Here is an 18,569-nt window from a genome sequence, read left to right on the forward strand (position 1 = left end):
CACTGCCCAGATATGCGTATGTCCTGAGCACAGAAAAATGTGCTTGGTTTAGCCCTGCAGTTTTTCAGAGGTTGATCTACCATCATTCAATTTCCTGTAAAGTTTCAAAAAAGCCCAGGCAAGCACACACCCACCTTGAGGATGGTCGAATTTCTCACAACTCTATTTAGCAGAGCAACAAAAATGGTGCCGGGGTAAGGGTTAGGGGCATCAAATGTAGTTGACTCTCCCCAGGCGCTGCCAAGGCTATAAGGCAGGCACTGGCTAGTAGTCCCACACAGAGCGAGTTCGGATGTCAACAAGGGTCTGCATTCAGAGGTAGAGATTTGTCTGTGCATTACGGTAACACGTGGCCTTTTAAAAGGGGCCAGGCAGGGTTTGCGTCTAGCAGCAGACGGCGTTTCAAAGCTGGTGGAGGAGGGGCGTGAGCTGGTGTTGTCTATTTGGTAGTTGCGGAAGGTAATTTTGTGAGCGGTTTTCGAATTTGCTTGTCCCACCGCGATCTTAAGCGGAGTTCATCAATGTTATAGACCTCGCTTGTGAATGTGTGAAATGTTGCAATTTCGTGAAATATCTGATGTGAAGCGAGGCTCATTTGACCCCCCCTACCTCTCCCACCCAAGACTGGTGTTTTTTGTCTGAGACTGATGCCCGTACTTCACAGAGTGACGGAGAACTTGACAGACCGTGAGATGAGACTCATCTGCTGGTGTATGGCGGAAACACTTCTTCATTCAAAACGGGAGTTGTTGGGCACGCTGTAGCCGTGCATTCCGTGGTAGGCTACCGTATATCACTGCAGTCCGGCTACAAAAAGTGAAGCTCCAATCCCCACTGCCCAGCGTTACTGAAGAGTGTACATGGCAGCAGCTGGTTGGTTTTACTTCTGCCAGTGCATGTTTGTTGCGAAATATGTTTTTGATGGCGTTCCTCTGCGAACAGTTAATATAACAGTAAATTAATGCCTTTTTATATTTCCCCAAGTGACAAAAGATTTCTTCTTCCTCGTGTGTTTTGCATTGTGGGACACGTGATCCTTTGTGCTCCGCCCCCGTTATTGAAGCAGGACTACAAATACCAGCAGCAGATATACTTTCAAAGTAGTCTTTTCACGGTGATGCGTCACTCTGTCCCTGCACCAGGGGCCACCTGCAGGATGACCGAAGGCTAATTTCAATATGGTCATACCCCCACCCTACCTGTATCTGCAGTGATTGCAGGTCCGGTGCACGTCCCTCTTATCATACTCTACCAACGTTATTCATATAATTGGCTCGTTGATTTGGGTAATGGCTGGACCTTTTCATTTTAGCATAAATGGAAATGTTGTATTCGTTTAATTGTGTTAAGTAGTAGTCGTTAACTACTAAATTGAATGTTTATCAGGTCACTAAAGACTTACTTTTTTTGTGAGGCTAGCACTACATCGTGGCTCACAAGGGATGTTGCTGTGCATGAGCTCGGCAGTAGTAGGTTGCGGTGTGTTACTGGTCACGGAAACCATGATAAACCACCACTGCAATTGTAGATGGATAAAGCTTCTATTCTGGGCTCCTTTTCTACAGCCCGAGAGGAACGGAATCAGTGTTTGGCGAACCCAATGCTGTTTGTTAGAAAAGGCACTGTAAGTTATTAATTTGCCAAGGATCTCACACACACTGGTCAAGTAGGGAGGCGGGGATTTCAGCCCCAGTTGACTGCTGTTTAGAGAGTGGACCAAATCGCCACAAGTGTAGTTTTTAGTTTAACAGGCAATTATTTCTGTTAACACCCAAAACAATCTTGCGTGTTAAGTAGATCTGACTTATGGTTGTGAATCACCAATCTGACATGTGTTGTGGTGCTGGCGGAAGTCGCATGGCCGGCCTCGCTGGTGATGGGAGGCCCAGCACCATGGTGGTGTGCTCGGGTCACACGGACTCAATGGTGTTGGAGGGCCCTGTGGGGACATAGCCTGGGCGCTGGAGCACCTCGGTTGCCGGCAGCAACCTGGATGGTGGGTGCCTCGGCTGGACCCAGAGCACCAGGCTGATCTGGGGTGCCAGATCAGCAGGGCCGTTGTTAAGACGGATTTCTGAACTCTGTCCTGGCGGCGCAGAAGTTCAGAAGGCCAACCTAATTACTTGGAACAGGGTAACCTCTGGACAAGCCAGACCAATCAGGGCAGCGATCGCGGCGGTCAAGACTAGGTCTCAAGAGGGGTGAGGGTGACTGAAAGCCCGCAATGAGCCCACAAAGCAAGGACACTTACAAACTACTCCAAACAGGTGTTATAATAAAAATATATACACATTTATTCCAAGGCCTTTAAAACAAGGACCATAGCGAGAAATCACAATACAACTCTAGTAAACCAACACATGCCAAACCAATACAATATATATACAAACAAGTCTAAAGCGTTAGATGCACGAAATGTGTAGCCCACCTAGAAGGGGAGGAAAACGGGCAGTGCGAAATAATGCTTAGACCCAGTCCGCCTTCAGAGGCACCTAACTAAAAGGAAGTCCGAGCCCTACGAAGAGTGGAGCCTTGTGCTCAAAAGTACCTGCACGTGCTGGTGCCAACGGGCAAAAAGGGAAGTCTCTTCGAGGGAATCGGGCAGTTCAGTTTAGTGCACAAATGAAGAACAGACCTCAGCAGTCCAGTCCCATCTTCCCTTCTTCCAGGCAGGATGATGGGGCAGGTGATGTCCCAGTTCAGGGGTGGCAGGAATCGCACCCAGGCCAAATCGGCCTAGTCCATGCATGGTGGGCCCAGATGTGCGCCACTAGTAGCGGGATGCTAGGGCCACTTCTCCTGCTCCGCCAGGCAGGAAACTGGGTGTTGGTGTCACTTTCTTTTCTTCTTTCCTGGGACTCTTGAGATTTGTGGAGACAGGATCGAGCTGCAACCCGCATGCGCCAGACCATTTCTTTAAATACCTTTTTCCAAACGCTCTAGCAGGGCACATTTGGCAGAGCACACACTATTCCTATTTCACATGCTCCACGGAGCAAACGTTCACTTCCTTCTTTCCAGTGTTGGGGAGAACTCCCAGGAATGCCAGAGTGATGCTGGAAGTCAGCGGACTCGTAGAGTCCAACTTCCTCCCACAGAATATATAGGACTCAAGTCAACGGCAAGTTTAAAACGCGGTTTATTGCAAATAAAACCAACGGGGATCGATACAAGAACACAGGTGGATTCCATTACTTCTCGACATCGCCTGGCTCGCAGGCCAGTTTTACTACAAAATTGCGTCATTACTCTGTCATCACTTGGGCCTGTCTCCAAAAACCTATTGGTGTGAGGGATTGGTAATCGGGAGTATAATAACCTATATGGTCACCTATGTGTTCTTTGGCTCTTACGTGTCAGGTGGCTGGCCTGTCCCATCCCCAATTCAATATTGATTATATTGTTGCAGAGTAGTGGGCCTACCATTGGTTCTTGTCTGTTGCCATCCACCCCTGGAATACTAAACTGTGTTTGGATTGGTTAGAGCTGATTCACCCCGAGGCCTGGGACTCAGAAAGGAGTTCTCAGCTCACTGTGTACCCCTTCAAGGTAATGTGAACAATTTGTCTGCGTGTTTTAACTTGTGTATACCACCTTGCCTTATGAGAATATTATCCTGATGGTAGCAACACTTGTTGCAATCTGCGTCTGGTTGCTGGGACTGGTTTCTCTTTCCCACCATGGGAGACTGTCCATTGTCTTGCTTCGCTGCATCATGTGTTTAGAGACCACAAATTCGAGCTGCAGCTCAGAATTACGAGGATTTATTCTATTTCTCTGCAGCTGGTTCCTTTGTCATACGGGAAATGGAATGTGTCTTCCTATCTCTTGACCTTGGCTGTGGGCCCGGTCTCATGCGCCTTGCTCTCTGTCCAGCCTTAGGTCTGTTCAGCTCCTGCTCAGTGATTAGGCCTGCTGTAATTTTCCTAAACCTTATAATGCAGTTTCTACTTTGTCCAGGGTATGGTACGTTATCTATAGGTTAGTCACACTTGGTTCTGCCAGGAGATAGATAAATATATATATATATATATATATCTATCTATCTCTATCCCTAAAGCTCCATTGGGTTATTCGTGTTAAGCATCTGCAAGCTAGGCATCCCTTGCGTTTCTGCATTTGGCTAATGACCGTATGTATATGTGGCTGTCCTCGAACTATAGAACTGTGTGCTCATGTTCTTCATGTATTCAAGTGTGTGTTTGTGTGGCGCGGACTGCACGTGTGGTTCATGTCTAACGCTGCTATGTCAGTGTCACTAATGATGTCAGAATCATGGCTTCTTGGTGTTTATTCCAGGCTGTCCATATAGGTGTCTGTTCATGGGCTCTTCTCCCACACTTAAAGATTTGCATTGTATTTGGTCTGTATGGCTGGTTGAGTGGGTACCTCTGTGTCCCTGTCAAATCATCAGTGCGCTTGGGATTTGCCCTAAATAAGTTGAGTTGCTGCAAGCATTTGTCCTTTCATCTTGTCATGAACGTAGTGGGGCGTGGGGGTGGTCTCGGGACCACGACTCCCTCTTAACCAGTGCAGCTTGTATGCCTTTTTTGTTTTTCCGATGACAGGAGCCCTATACATTTCACCACCAGAGGCCTGGATCATTGTAGGGTTATGTTTTCTCTTTTTCATAGTGCTGACATGGAAGCGCTGCACCATTTTTTCACTGCAGGGCGGCCCGGGATCTCCCTGTGCTGCGGGCTGTTGCATTTCTTAGATTTTATTTTCATTGCCTGGATATGGGGCACTTTGGGATGCCCGGGAACACTGCAGGGCTTCCCACCATGCAATCTTTTTGCGCGGACACAGTGCTCATTTTTCACTTCACTCAACGCCAGCTGGGCCTGGGATCTTTATTGTGCAGGGCCTCTTCATTAATTGCCAACCGCTCGGATGACTGGAGCGCGTATTCTTCACTGCCGGAGGCCCGGGTATTGCGCATGCAGAGCGTTGTTCATTTTCCCCCAGCGTGGAAACCAGGCAGTGGATATACCCCTTCTTCTTTTTTTTTTTTTTTTTCCCCCCCAGCGGTCATTGTTGCCTCCTCCTTTCCCGCCAGCCCCAGGATCTCTGTGGGCGGTGCACACGCCTCCTTCACCACACATGCAGCCCGGGTATCTCCTGAGCAGCGGGTAATCGGGGGTGGAGGGCCGTGCTGGCTGCATGGCTGATCACACCCAGGCAGCCGCCCCTCCCCAGCGCAGGAGAAGTAACTGGGTTTTTCCTTTGCTCCGGCATGCAGCACCACATTTTCCATCACCCGCCTGTCTGGGATCTCAATGAGGGCTTTGGCTGGGGCGGGCTTGTCACTCGCCTTCTCTTCTTCCTCTGGGGGCAGCACAACTCTCACCAGGCGGTAGGTCCCTTTCTTCATGCAGCCGCTCCATTTCTTTTATCCTCACGGCGGCAGATGCCACAGGGGCTGCGGAGGGACCCCCACCCTGGCCGCACATCCACCATCCTCTCAGAGGGCCGCTGCCAGGGATGTTCCGCTGATAGGGCGCCAGGTATGGCATCCACCCCTCTCTTCCTCTCTTCCAGGGAGGTGGATGCTGCTGCACCTCCTTCCTTTTTTTGAAGAGGAAAAAATGGGGGACAGCAAGGGAATAGGCCCCACTGTGGGGGGGGGGGGGGTGGAGGGGTCCACTCCCTTGTCACCGTTATTGTGGGGCCCGCAGTGGTCACGTGGCCGGCATCACTGGTGTTTGGGGGACAGCACCATGTTGGTGTGCCAGGGTCACCTGGACTTACTGGTGTTGCAGGGCAGGGACCTGTGAGGCTACGGCCTGGGTGCCAGAGCACTTCAGATGCCGTCCGCATCCTGGATGGTGGGTGCCTGGGCTGGACCCAGGGCACCAGGTTGGTCTGGGGAGCCCAGATCGGCAGGGACCTGCAGGGCCGTGATCACATGGTGTAGGCCTGCAGGCCCAAAATGAGAGATGGAAAAAGATGTTCCATAATTGGAGTCTTCAGCCGTTCTGCTGCATGTGCCTGCAGGGGCTCCTTTGTCATTGCCCATCTTAAAAGGGCATTCAAATTGGGAGGAACCCACATCTTAAAATGGCAATACACATAGGAGGGTCACACATCACACAAACAGTGCTCTGTTGCACACAAGCCAGATTTGCACTTTATAAATGCATAACAAATCGTATGTTAAATTCTGACCATATATAATAAATATTGAAACCTATTTGAATTAGTTTTCATGAAATGGGGTGTGTATAGAGGTCCGACCAGGAAAACAGCCACTCTATATGGTGCCAGTGAATCTAGATGCCGAGAAAGAAATTACCCCGGCACTGTAACAATTAAGTGCAAAAAGTAGCTTTATTAACCAGTGGTAGTCATACCCATGTTCATTAACATCATGAACAGAACCAGTAAAAGATACCCATGTAAAAATGCCATGCGTTCCTTCCTTCTACTGACTTCCTCAGGCTATTTTGAAATGCAAAACCGCCCAGTTCCTCATCACGCGAGTCTTCTGGTATTTGTGGACTCTATGGTCATCATGCATACTACTCTGCAGCCATCTTAAGATGACCCATAACCGCAATGAGTATACAACGGCTGTTGATGAATGCTGTCTGTATTGGCTACAGAATGTTTATCTTAAAGGATATTTATACAGTAGGGCAAAGTGGGACAGAAGGTAGCAAAGATGTTTTTAGTGTACTGTTGGCAGCTTCAGTTCAGCCAGCACGATTCGATGAGCATAGGTGTGGTTTATGGATCGGTAGACTCCATGCTCTCTTCGAAACTGTGCGGTTTGTATTGTTGCAGGATAGTAAAGTGCATGCGGATTGCTGTACAAGGATGTGTGTGTTTGTTTAGTGTTTGAGAGGTGTATGCGAAGAGGAGAGTTGAGGTTTCGCGGTTAGTTTAGTGGGGCTTTTTACCCTGTTGCTTTTGGATATCCATCACTCACCGAGTCCATTGCCGTTTTATGTGCATAGTGGTGTTGTGTATCTGTAATTGGTGGTCTGTGGGTAGGAAGGTGGAGTTCCCCCCACCCCTGGGTTAAGAAGTGTATAGGTCGCCAAGGGGGTTGCCAGCCATCGCCTCCCTGAGTTTGTAGGGCGGGTTCCTGATCTCCCCGGTTGTCATTTATTGGTTAGTACTCCCTCATCTGCAGCTAGTGGGTCTGTCCTTGGGCAATGCCTCGAGTAGGTGTTGGCTTGGGAGTGGGTATGTCCTGGGTTTCCTCTCCCCGACTTCTTCCATCCATGCTCATTGTGGCCAGTTTTATTTTCAGTGGTGTCTGTTTTACTACCCATTCCCGTCTAATTGGGAGCTGAAGAGCCAATTTTAGTGATTTTCTGTATCTTGTGATCTTCATATTAAGTATTTCTTTCAGAAGGGTGTTGCCAGGTAGGAGAAATCCTCCAAGTTCTTGTTCTTGTTCTTGTGTATGGTTTTGGTTCCAGGTGGATGTCATTGCTTGATCTGAGTGTTCTTGTCGTTAGGTAGATTATTTTCTTTTGCAGGAATACTGCCCCTTTGCCATGAATTGCTCTGTGCATAATGCACATCGTTTTGAACGTAATTCGCTGTTTGATTGGCAGCCAGTGTAACATTTTTAGCGCTGGGGTGATATAATCCCTTCGTGATAGTTTGAGAAGTCTGGCCGCTGCATCTCGGATACGTTGCAGTTTCTTCAGCAGGTGTTCTGGCATTCCGAGTTAAAGGCTGTTGGCATAGTCTATTCTGCACATGAGTGTGATGATGGTCTGTGTTTTGAGCGAAGGAGAGGAATGGTAGCATTCTTTACATTTGGTTCTAGTGTCCATTAAGACTCCAAAGGTTTTTCACTATTTTCGATGGTGTGGGTGCTGTTCCTAAGTCTCTGGGCCCTATTTTCTTTGTTTTTGGAGATAACCCAGGCAAGACAAAAATTATGGTTGAGTTTAAGGGTGTTTGTTTTCATCCATTTGTAGTGTTATTTTAGACCGCCTTCCAGCGTTCTCTACTTGTGGGTCTTTGATTTTATAGATTTGTGTGTTGTAAGGTTGTCTCTTGATGAGCTTGATTAATGGAGTCAGGTAGATATTGAAGAGCAGTGGGTATAGGGACGATCCTTGTGGTACTCCACATTTGGTGTCTCGTGAAAAAGGGTTTTATCCAGACAGTTTCCTTTCTATTAGTTAGGAATGATTTAATCCAGAGCAGGGCTCGAGCGGTTATTCCTTCTATTCTTTTGATGAGGATTTCATGGCTGACTGTCGAAAGCTGCAGAGAGGTCGAGTAGTATCGGGGCAAAATATGCGTTGGTCTTTAGGTCATCCCAGGTAAATGGAAGTGCCGTCTTTGTCCTTCTCGTGGGTCTAAAGCCAACTTGCGCCTGGTCCAGCTGCTGGTATTTTTCTGTGTGTTCCTGTGTTAGTTTGTAGACGCAGGATTCTAGCAGTTTTGCTGGGTAGGGAATGTTTGAGATGGGTCTGTAGTTGGGAGGTCTTCCACGTCACCTGCTGTGTCCTCTTGAGTGGTTTGATGTAAGCAGATTTTTATGATCATACTTCTCCTGTTGCAAGTGACCGGTTAAAGAGGTTTCTGAAGTGTTCAAAGAGTGTGCCTGCATGAGGATTGGTTTGTAGATGTCTGGAGGGCAGGGGTCCATGGGGAGCCTGCTTTATTGCTGTCTTACCCGCTTGATGAATGTCTCTACTGATATTTGTGGGAAGCTTTTGAGTTTGCTCTGTGGTTCCATGGTTGGTGGGGTGGGTTGTGCATTTTGTTTGACTTGTCTGCTTTGTATGATTTCGATGTATGTCGCTGATTTTATTTTTTTTAAGTGGTCCGCAAGGTTGTTGCACAGTTTCTATGAAGGTACCAGTGCATGGTTGCAACCCGGTGGGTTCCTCATTTCAGTTCTTTTTGGGTGTTGGCGGCTTTGGTGTTTCAGTTGTCGTAGTATTTTATTATCGGCTTTGTCGTTGGTAAATGGATTTTGTTTAATAAAAAGTTTTGGGTCTGGTCATATTCTTTGCTCCATTATAGTTTGAGATTCATGTTCCTTTTCATGTCACTGAGGAGGGGAGTAAATGGGTGAGTAAACCACTTTGCCATTGCTCTTTCCTTATGGGGTGATAGTCTTTTCTGGGGAGAATCTGTTGATTGTTTGGCGATCCATCTATGAAGTTGCTCTGTATTTCTGTCATCGGTTTCGTCTAGGCTAGTGTTCGGTGATTTCAAGTAGTTCTGTTAGGTTGATAGCTTTGACCAGTTTCATTTTACAATAGTTGCATGCTTTTTGGTTGCTTTAATTGGTAGAGAAATCACAAATGGAATGATTAGGTGGTTGCTAGTATCTGTATCAGCAGTGCACTGGTGATGAGGGGTTTGTTGGCAAAGATTACATGCAGCGTGGTTTAGTTTCATTGTGGGGAGTTGCTCGGTTTTTGCAAGTTTGCGTTTTCTTCAAACCACATGTAAGTCCCAAGGATTATCAGGTGTTCATGTCTGATGGCTAGGTTAGTGATCACTTCTATGAAGGTGTCAACGAATACTGCGTTGTATGTTGGTGGTCTGTAAACAAGTATGAATTTGAGGATTGTTTTGGGGTTTACTGTCCAGTGAAGCATTAGAGATTCAGTCTTTGAGTTTCTTTGATTTTCAGGTGTCGGAGTAGGGGGTAGGTGAAGGGAGTTATGGTGTAGGATTTGAGGTAGGGGGAGGGTAGGGAGGGTGGAGGGGGGGAAGGGGGAGTGGTCTGGTGTCCTCATTGGCCTTTGTTAACAATTGGTAAATTGGTAATACTATCTATTTTGTTGTAGTTGATAGGTGTCCCTGTGTTTTTGTGAAGTATGGAGTGAGGGTGGCGTTTTTTATTCCTTCCGGATGATTCTAGTCCTTTCCGCGTGGTTCCTGTAGGTTATGGATATGTCTGGCATCGTTGGTGTTGAGTTGTTCTGGCTGGTGGTGGCTTGTGAGGGACAGTGTTGTATAAAGACTTTTCTCTTCTCCTGGCTTTTGTTCTGTTGTCCACCGTGTTTGTGAGGGGGTGGTCTGCACTGGGTGACTGTCTGGTTTATGCGATTCGTGGTGTGATTGTTTGGTTTATGCCTTCGCTTGTTTTTCTATTGCGTGTTCTATTTCGTGGCATATTGCCGTCCTTGATAAGTTGGTTTAGGTGTTTGTTACAGGGGCAGTGGCCCACGTACAACACCTTGCAGAGTTAGGGTTGTGACGGTTCTGGGCTTCCTTGCCTGAGTGATTTTGTGGGGTGGTTATTGAGTTGAAGTGGAAAGGTAGCCAAGAAAAGAATTACTTGAGAAGTCCGTACCCTATGGCTAGATTATCTTGGGGCGAGTAAGCAGGAAGGTCCCAGGCTTGATGGGATTTAGATTTGGTGTAGGGGGCTTCTGGCTAACGCGTTGGGTGGGGTGGCTAAGTAAGGTAGTTAATGAGAACACACCCAGATTTGAGTTACTTGGATAGTGGGGGGTAAATTCACAATACAGTAGGTAATGTGAACACACGCAGAGTATGTTTCCTCGACAGATCTTGCATGCAGTTATGGATGTATTAGAGTGGTGTGCCATGTGTTGTAAAGATCTGGTCTTTGTGTTGAGAGATTTAATAAATGTACTTTAGAGGTAATGGGCTAGAATGTAAATGCTGTGATTGCTGTATCACGACTGACCCACGATTATAAATTGTTACACTTGTTTCTACCGGGCTAAGTGCATGCGCTTTAGGATATGTGGTGAGAGTATAATGCTAATTACATTTTAGGTTCAGCACAAAGACTGATATGTTTGGGATAATTCTCCTCTGTGAAAGATGGTGAGCTAAAGACTCTGGGTAAGGCTCTTGTAACCAGGACTCATGTCTGGCAGAGTGTCTCCCAGGACCCCCCTTGTTGTTTGGATATCGCATTTTAGGTTCCACATTTGCTGGGTATATAGAATCCAAACGTGCAAGGCTGCTCAGAAAGTGCAAAAGAAAAGACTTTAAGCAAGTGCAATAGTGCTACCTACATCAATGAGTATCAATTTAAGAACCATATAGATGTAAATTTTAAACTCATTGTCACAAACTGCTGTTGTAGTAAAAATGGATGGTAAAAGTGTTGATATCCATACACTCATCAAAAGGCAACACATTGACTAGGTAGGCAGAAATCGCTAGGTCGGGTTAAATGGCTCTTACCACACAAACCCCCATTCATTTTTAAAAATTTGTTTTAACAACTTTATTTAAGAAAATACTGGGTGGTTTACACAACCTTTCACCCATGGAGGGCATACAGCAGCATTGCAAAACGGAGGTTTGCTGTCGATCCAGAATCTTCCTCTACTAAACTTAGTGCGGATCATGTCAGCCAATGGTTCTATGACCAGGGCAAACAAAAAGGCGAGGGGGGGCAACCCTGTGTGGTGCTCCCTCCGCTGTAGCACCGGGGATAACACACCATGTAGTATGCACTTGTGCACAATAACTCTATCCACTTAAACCCATAGTTGTTCCGGACACGCTATTCGAAATGGCCAGGAGATTGAATGCCTTATGCATATCTAAGGCCTCCGCCACTACACCCTGCTCTTGTGGGGCTTGCACTAGTATATTATAGAATCTGTGTAGGTTCAGCGCTGTTGATCTGCCAGGTATAAAGCACACCTGGTCCTCGTGGACCATATATCGCACCAGCGGGGTTAAGCATGTTGCTAGAACCCTTGCAAATATTTTAGCGTCGATGTTGATCAGTTACAGTGGTATGTATGACCCACACTCATTGGCTACCTTGTCCGGCTTAAGCAGAAGTCTAATTATTGCCTCGCATAGCGTGTCTGGTAAATAGCCTTGTAACAGGTCCTTCGACCAGATCTGAAGCAGTCGTAAAGCAAGTTCTGTGTGCAACTCCTTGTAAAATTCGATGGTAAGTCCGTCAGAGCCCAGAGCCTTCCCAGTAGGTAGTTCCTTGATGGTGTCCTTAATCTCTTCAATATCTATCGGTTTCTCTAGGGACATCCGTGCCTAGTCCGGCAATGTCGTTGGTATCCCTCCCAGGTATTCATCAATTTCCTTTTATTGTAGTTGCCCCTTTCAGGGCATAAAGTAAAACTCATAGAATAATTTATTGATATCTTCATCTGTATGTGCCTTGATATCTTCATCTGTATGTGCCATGGAACCATGGCTCTCCAACACACCTGTGAGGCACCCTTTTCTGTTTTAACCAACTGGGCCAGTAGCCTATCCATTACCCCGTACCGACATGCTGCAGCCGGTCTTTCAAAGATACCTAATTCCCTATCAGCTCCCTCCCGGTACGCATCTAGGGTTTTCTTTATAACTTGCTGCCCTATGGGTGAGGGGACAGCGACGTATTGTTGTAGACGTGCTGGTTCGGACTCCCACCATTAGTTTGGCCACGATGGCCTTCAGAATTCAGTTGAGATGGCAACTCCTCTGATATAAGCCTTAAATGACTGCCTGAGTGGCGCGTTACTTGGGACTGAGCCCATTGCTTAATGTGGTCCCATATGTTTGTCTTAAATGCAGAGTTCTCCAATGCGGTTGGTTTAAACAACCAGTGTTTCTCCCTGTGGTCTGTTCAGCCATGTGTATGTTTAATAGGATCATTGAGTGGTGTGAGGGAGTATTGAACAGTTAGTAACACTGGTTAGTATAGTCCCCGTGACCAACCACCGATCTATTCTGGTTTGCATGTCGTGTACCAACTAGTAGAATGTGTAGCCCCATTTGGGTGGTGTTCAGAGCCTGCCACACATCTTGTAGGCCCAAACCGTCCATCTCTAGCAGAATGTTGTGTGCCATGCTTGTTGGGGTCAGATATGTATGGTCCAGTAGGGTTTCGAATATAGTGTTAAATTCGGCCACGCGTATTATGGAAGCAGTGGGGAATTGTGCGCATCTGTGAAATCCGTCATCATAAAAAGCAGGGTTGTCAGTGTTGGACCATAATGTTAACCAGTAGCACCTCCAGACAGTCCACGGTCGACTGGGCGATCACATATTGGCCCAAATCGTCTACCGTGCAAGCCTGCTGCATGAAAGGGAGAGCGCGATGTATCGATATCATAACCCCACGTGCTCTAGATGACGACTTGCAACTCCTCCTGCAACCACCCCACCTTTGAGCAAATTGGGCTGCTTGATAACCCAACATATGAGTTTCCTGTAAAAACAAACAATAGATATGCCTGCCCTGAGTCTGTTTGCATATGCAGTGATTTTACATGCCTTAATTACACCTTTGAGGTCTCTGACATGCCATCTTAAAAACTGAACGGTCTGACCAGTGTTGTCTGCCTGTGCCATCATCTACCAATTAATATTCTGAAATAGACCCCAAAATAGATTCCATGCTTAACTGAGTGTCCCCAAGTCTGTTACCACAAAGTACCCTTTTTGAACATTTTCAACCAATCTCATCCTTCACATACCCACCGCCTCCTTCATAGCTCCCTGAACTTTGGCTGTGTGTACCCACCCACCCCCCTGGGCCTAAGTTCGAGTGGAGCTTAGTTTATGTGGCCATTAAGGCCACATAACCGGTCTATATATGCCACAGAGTGGAACAGAAATTGGTCAGTGGTTACCATGTGCTCCATGTTGCCGGATCGGTTTCCGGGGCTGGCAGGTTCATATAGGTTTCAAGTGTCATTACACTCCCGTCCTGACGGGACCTGGATCTGACTCTTGATGAAGGTGACCACTTCTTCTGGTAATGTAAAAAAGCAGTATTTGCCATTGTATTGAATACGGAGGCGTGTGGGAAAGCGCATGGCGTATGCAATGTTGCAGTCCCGAAGTAACTTAACCCCAGCAAAGATCCTCCTCTGTTGCATTGCTCCATGAAGTCTGGAAAGATTCGTCTAGTGCTGGAGCAGAGTTTAATCTCCTTTTTCTGACAGGCCGCTCGTTTTAATTTCCTGTCGCAGTAATTCATTATGCAAGATCTAATTGGCCGTGGGTGGTCTCCTGGTTTGGGCTTGGACATTAAGGCTCTGTGTGCTCTCCACTGTGAACCACTGGGACCAGCCTGGGTTCCCCAACAGGTCTTGCAACATATCAACTGCCTTCTCCATGTTGCCCCTCAGCGCGTCCTCTGGAACGCTGATAATGCCAACATGATTTCTTCTTGATCTTGACTCCAAGACTTCGCACTTCGCTTTCACTTGTTTCATATCCTTGGTTAGTGTGGATACCTTTTGCAGAGGGTCGACACTGTCCTCTGTACTGCTTATACAATTCTCTGCCTCAGTGATGCGTTGGGTTTCTTTCTCCAGCTGAGTGCAGATCGAGGTGACGCTTGCCATGATGTCGTCATATTGTTGATAGATGCAAACCCTTGTTGCATAGCATCCATCATGTTAAGATCAATGGGGTTCAGGGTCTTGTGCTAATTTGCAGGATCATCAGGGGCATTCGGGGCCTCCATATTGGATCTTGGGGCAGGCTTGGTAAAGCAGTCAATTGAGCCCCACCCCCCCCTTCTTACCGCCTGAGCCCTTTGTCATACTGTCACACAGGCTGTTTGACTAGGGGCTGGGCAGTTTGCCTCTCGCCATATGGGGGGGTGGGGGAGGTCTGTCAAGAATCTGCTACTATGGGGTTATCGTGGGCTCTGTGCTCCCGGTGAGGCAGCTGGGTCCCTCTCACCTTCTGCCAATTGCTGTGGGAGCACCCTGCCAGGAGCACACCAGCCATGGCAATGGGGGGTGGGGGGTGGGGGGGCACAGATCACAGTAGGGCCACAGATCACAGTAGGGCCAGCAGCTTCCCAGATCGCTGAGTGTATCTACACATTGCTCAGTGTCTTCACCAAAATTGCGACCGGTCATTCAGTCCTCGCAGTGTCGGTAGATGCATAGCCTCGGGCCAGCCTGCACCATGGCTCTGTTCCCCTGACAATGTAAATGATAGAGCTTTATTGCCAAGAAGTATACTGGTGTTAACAAGCATTCACTGCTGCCACCTCTAACATTTATTGTATACCTCACCCATGTCTGGGCGCCGTTTGTTCATTCTTGTTCTAATCCAGCGCCTGAGGAGCCACTTTATATGCCAATGCCTTCCTGTCACACTTGCTGCCCGACGTCGGTGCCAGCGGCTGCAGCTCTCGTCCCAGGCCCATGGTTTAGCTCGCTTGGGCCCTGCGCTCGCTGTCTTCCGAGGGGCGCGGGGTGAGGGGGTGCGCCACGCCGCTCAGCATACTCGTCCCTGTGTCTGCACAGACTCTGGTGACGGCGTCTCGGGTCTATGCTGCCGACTCAGATGTTGGACAGTACTCGGACAGTGGCTTCCCAGGCTGAAGTAGCATTTGATCTACTATCGCCGGGCTATTTCAACTCTTATCACCACTCGTCGCGGAGCTCATACATGATCCGCCATCTTAGCACACCTTGCAACAGCGCAACTTGCCCCCATTCATTCAATGATGGGGGGGGGGGTCACTTTGAAAAGTGTAGCAAGCTAATGGCAGTTATGTAGCAACATCATAGCCAGTAGGCTTTGCCCATTGATATTATTAGCTAACGCCAAAAGACCAAGCCTTCCAAACTGTAATCAAGAAAAAATATGTATTCTGATGATTACCACTAGCTTGGTCAATAAATCAATCTACTAGGAAGAGATAGCTAGATTGCTTTAGTGCCAGATCAACCAAAACTGGTACCATTTGTCCACAAGAGCCACAAGCAACGTAACTAGTGTTGCTAACTGGAGGAAAAGGCTAAACTGTTGACACTGTATGGACAAATGGATCCATACAGTTCATTCAAGTAGCTAACCATCTGGGTACTAAGATAAACAGTACTAATATCATCTAAGCAAAACATAGAGCTCTTCATCCCTGTTGTGGCCTCTAGTCTTTAGTGTCTTCATTTTAATAAGTTTTGCCTCTAAATATCTGAGTTGCTTCTCTCGGTCTCCTTTGTGTCTGTGTTCCTTCACATGTGCCATTGCACCAAACCTCATCAGAGAATCATTACTCATGTTTGCTTTGAAAATGTACAGCCAAAAGGCAGTGGGCATCTCCATTTTTGATGACCCTATATTCTAAGTTTTTTAAAGGGACTATAGGAGACCCTATCTTGCATGGGCACTCTATGCACCATACTACAAAGTTAGTCTGGCCCCTCTTATTTGAAAGGCCATGGCACTATCACATTGCCTACTATTGTGGCTCTTCCAGATCACTTATGTTTTTAGTTGTTGCATTGTACTGCAGTGGGAAGATGCATTTACAAATCTGTTGTAGACCCCCACAGCTGGATTTGTGCAGAGTTGTTACAGGATGTCCATTGGAGGTGGACGAACACATGAATTTATGTGTAGAGTTAAGTTGTTGGGCCTGGTTCGGAGCCAAATGCGAGCCAGGCTGGCACAAGATGCATACCTTAATGTAAGCAAAAACGCAAACCCTGGTGGTGGTCCCAAATCTCTATTTCAGAGATAATCCCTTCCCTAAATTTCAATCATCTTTTATTACATTTTCGAAATATTCATTTTGATTTTCATTTCATACAAGAAATTAAATAAAACGTTTTGCATTATTTAATAAAGAAAATGTTTCATATTTGCAACTTTCCAAAATGTTTTCGCCACGTTACCCTGATGCTGATGGATTTCCGGTTGATCAAAACCCCCTATCGCTCTGAACCATCTTTAAATGGCGATCAGACAGTTTGCGGATCTCTACATGTGGCCTTGGCATCATTAAGGCTATCGGAATACAAGGGAATAACACGGAACGAACTACTTGGACAAGACGGCACAATTTCTCATTGGAGAAGGTTTTTTGTGTGAAAATGAGCGACTGCTTTATTATTGAACGCAAATAGACTTTATACTAGGAAAAGTATAGTGGACTAATCCACAGAAGTATATTTTGTTTTTTGGAACACGTTGGGGGAAACATTATATTGGCCTTTCATCTTGAATACTTGAAGAACCATGCTGGTTGAGGGACACTTAAAAATACGTGAAACATTTTGGAAAGCTGCTAATGTTTAACTACTTTTTCTTGTTAAATACACTTTATGTTCTTGTGTGGATTGAAAAACCACACAATAAACATGTTGATAACTATCAAATAAAAGATTGCATCATAAGGAAGATATCTCTTGAGTAGAGTGCAGGAGACTTAACACAGGGAATATTTTGTTTTTTTTCTTTCAATGTTTGTTATGCTAAAATAGTTTTCTTAAAGATGACTTGTACGCACATACCAAAATAAACAAACCTGGCAAATAATATAAAAACCTAGGTTAAGTAAAGAGTGATTCTAGCTTGGTTTTCGCCATACTCGGTGGATTGGAGCTCAGCACCTAGTAATGTCGGCCTTAACAAGCCCATGTTTTGCAACTGTATTTTCAAGACTTAACACGCAACGACAAAAATGCATGACCGGGTCAGCTTCTTGTAATCCTGGTTTGATACCCAGGCTTGGAGATGCCATTGTACACTACATCCAGTGGTCTGAAACCGTGGGGGAGAAATGCTTGCACAAGTGGGAGATGCAGGCAGCTCCCACGTTTCCTAGATGGTGCAAGACGCGAGTCAAAAAAATGAAGGGTTGGCCAGCAGGTGGCAAACTCCATGCCTAGCGAAGTATCCTTCCCCAACACCAGCGTGACATCCCACCTCCTCATTCACAAACTGGGTAGTGCATGTATACCCTGCGACCACTATCAATAACCCAGAGGAGAAATAAAGAAATTATTGTGCCTGCTCCTCACCGTAAAGGATAATTCCAAGGGTACATCCTCTTACTCACCAAACCGTGTCGTACATCATCTATTCTTTTTCGTTAGGGGAGAAACCTGGCTCATAAGTGAAGGAGCAATGAGCAAATTAAGGGATACTTCGGCCTGTGGTGTGTACAAACACTGTAGCTAATGTTGGGATGCATGTCCAGGCCCCCTGAGTCTGCCCACAAAACAATTCTGGATGATATTAAGAGCATACGAAACATGGTTACAGGGGTGAGCAATGGGCAATATATGGGTAGGGGGCGGGGGGAAAGGGAGTAGTGTGTTTTTAGAAGGCCCAGCGAAGGGGGGGGGTGTACCTGCACAGTGAGGGAATATAGCAATAAGCAACACACGAATTGGGCATGACCAGTCCCATCCCATGGCAGAAACACTGCCATATTGAAATTGAGGCCTAGTCTGGTCAGGGCCTGGTACTTGCAACAGTAAAGTGTGGCATTCGGCATTAATACACTTTCCCTGCCCAGGCAGACGAGAAGGCCTTCAGGCCGAACACCTACAACTATTCATTGTCTCACATTACAGATTTATGCAACTAGAAAGGAATGCAAATAGGCTGTGCTTGTCCCTGAAGGTCAATCCCATGGTAGTCGGGGCAGAGATTAAGCATTCTGTGCGGTTCTATGTCATTCCATTGGCTTTAAAAAATATTTTTTAAAAAATTATATTATTTGTGCCACCGTTTGGTTTTTTTGGGGGGTGGTGGGGGTTCCCAACAAGCCCCTCCTTCCCAGCTATATACAACCTATTCACCCCCACCCCATATTTTTCAGTGTGTTTTTGTGGCAATAAATCAGCAGCAAATAAACTGCGAAAGGAAACTGG

At 46.6% G+C, this 18,569-nt stretch overlaps 1 protein-coding gene across 3 annotated transcripts in view; it reads left to right on the top strand.

Annotated features, from left to right (window-relative positions):
- The first annotated feature begins 360 nt into the window (after positions 1 to 360).
- LOC138582170 (protein D7-like) overlaps positions 361 to 18,569 on the top strand; it is a 1,409,716-nt gene continuing 1,391,507 nt past the window's right edge. For 2 of the 3 annotated variants that reach the window (XM_069653210.1, XM_069653214.1), the window contains exon 1: positions 361 to 459. The gene's annotated coding sequence lies outside the window, so the exon portion shown is untranslated. Of the gene's footprint in view, positions 460 to 770; positions 874 to 18,569 lie in introns of those variants that run through there. The other variant, XM_069653212.1, reaches the window with a different exon arrangement.

Source organism: Ambystoma mexicanum, chromosome 3q, assembly GCF_040938575.1.
Source record: "Ambystoma mexicanum isolate Mex_15411 chromosome 3q, UKY_AmexF1_1, whole genome shotgun sequence".
Lineage (NCBI taxonomy): Eukaryota > Metazoa > Chordata > Amphibia > Caudata > Ambystomatidae > Ambystoma > Ambystoma mexicanum.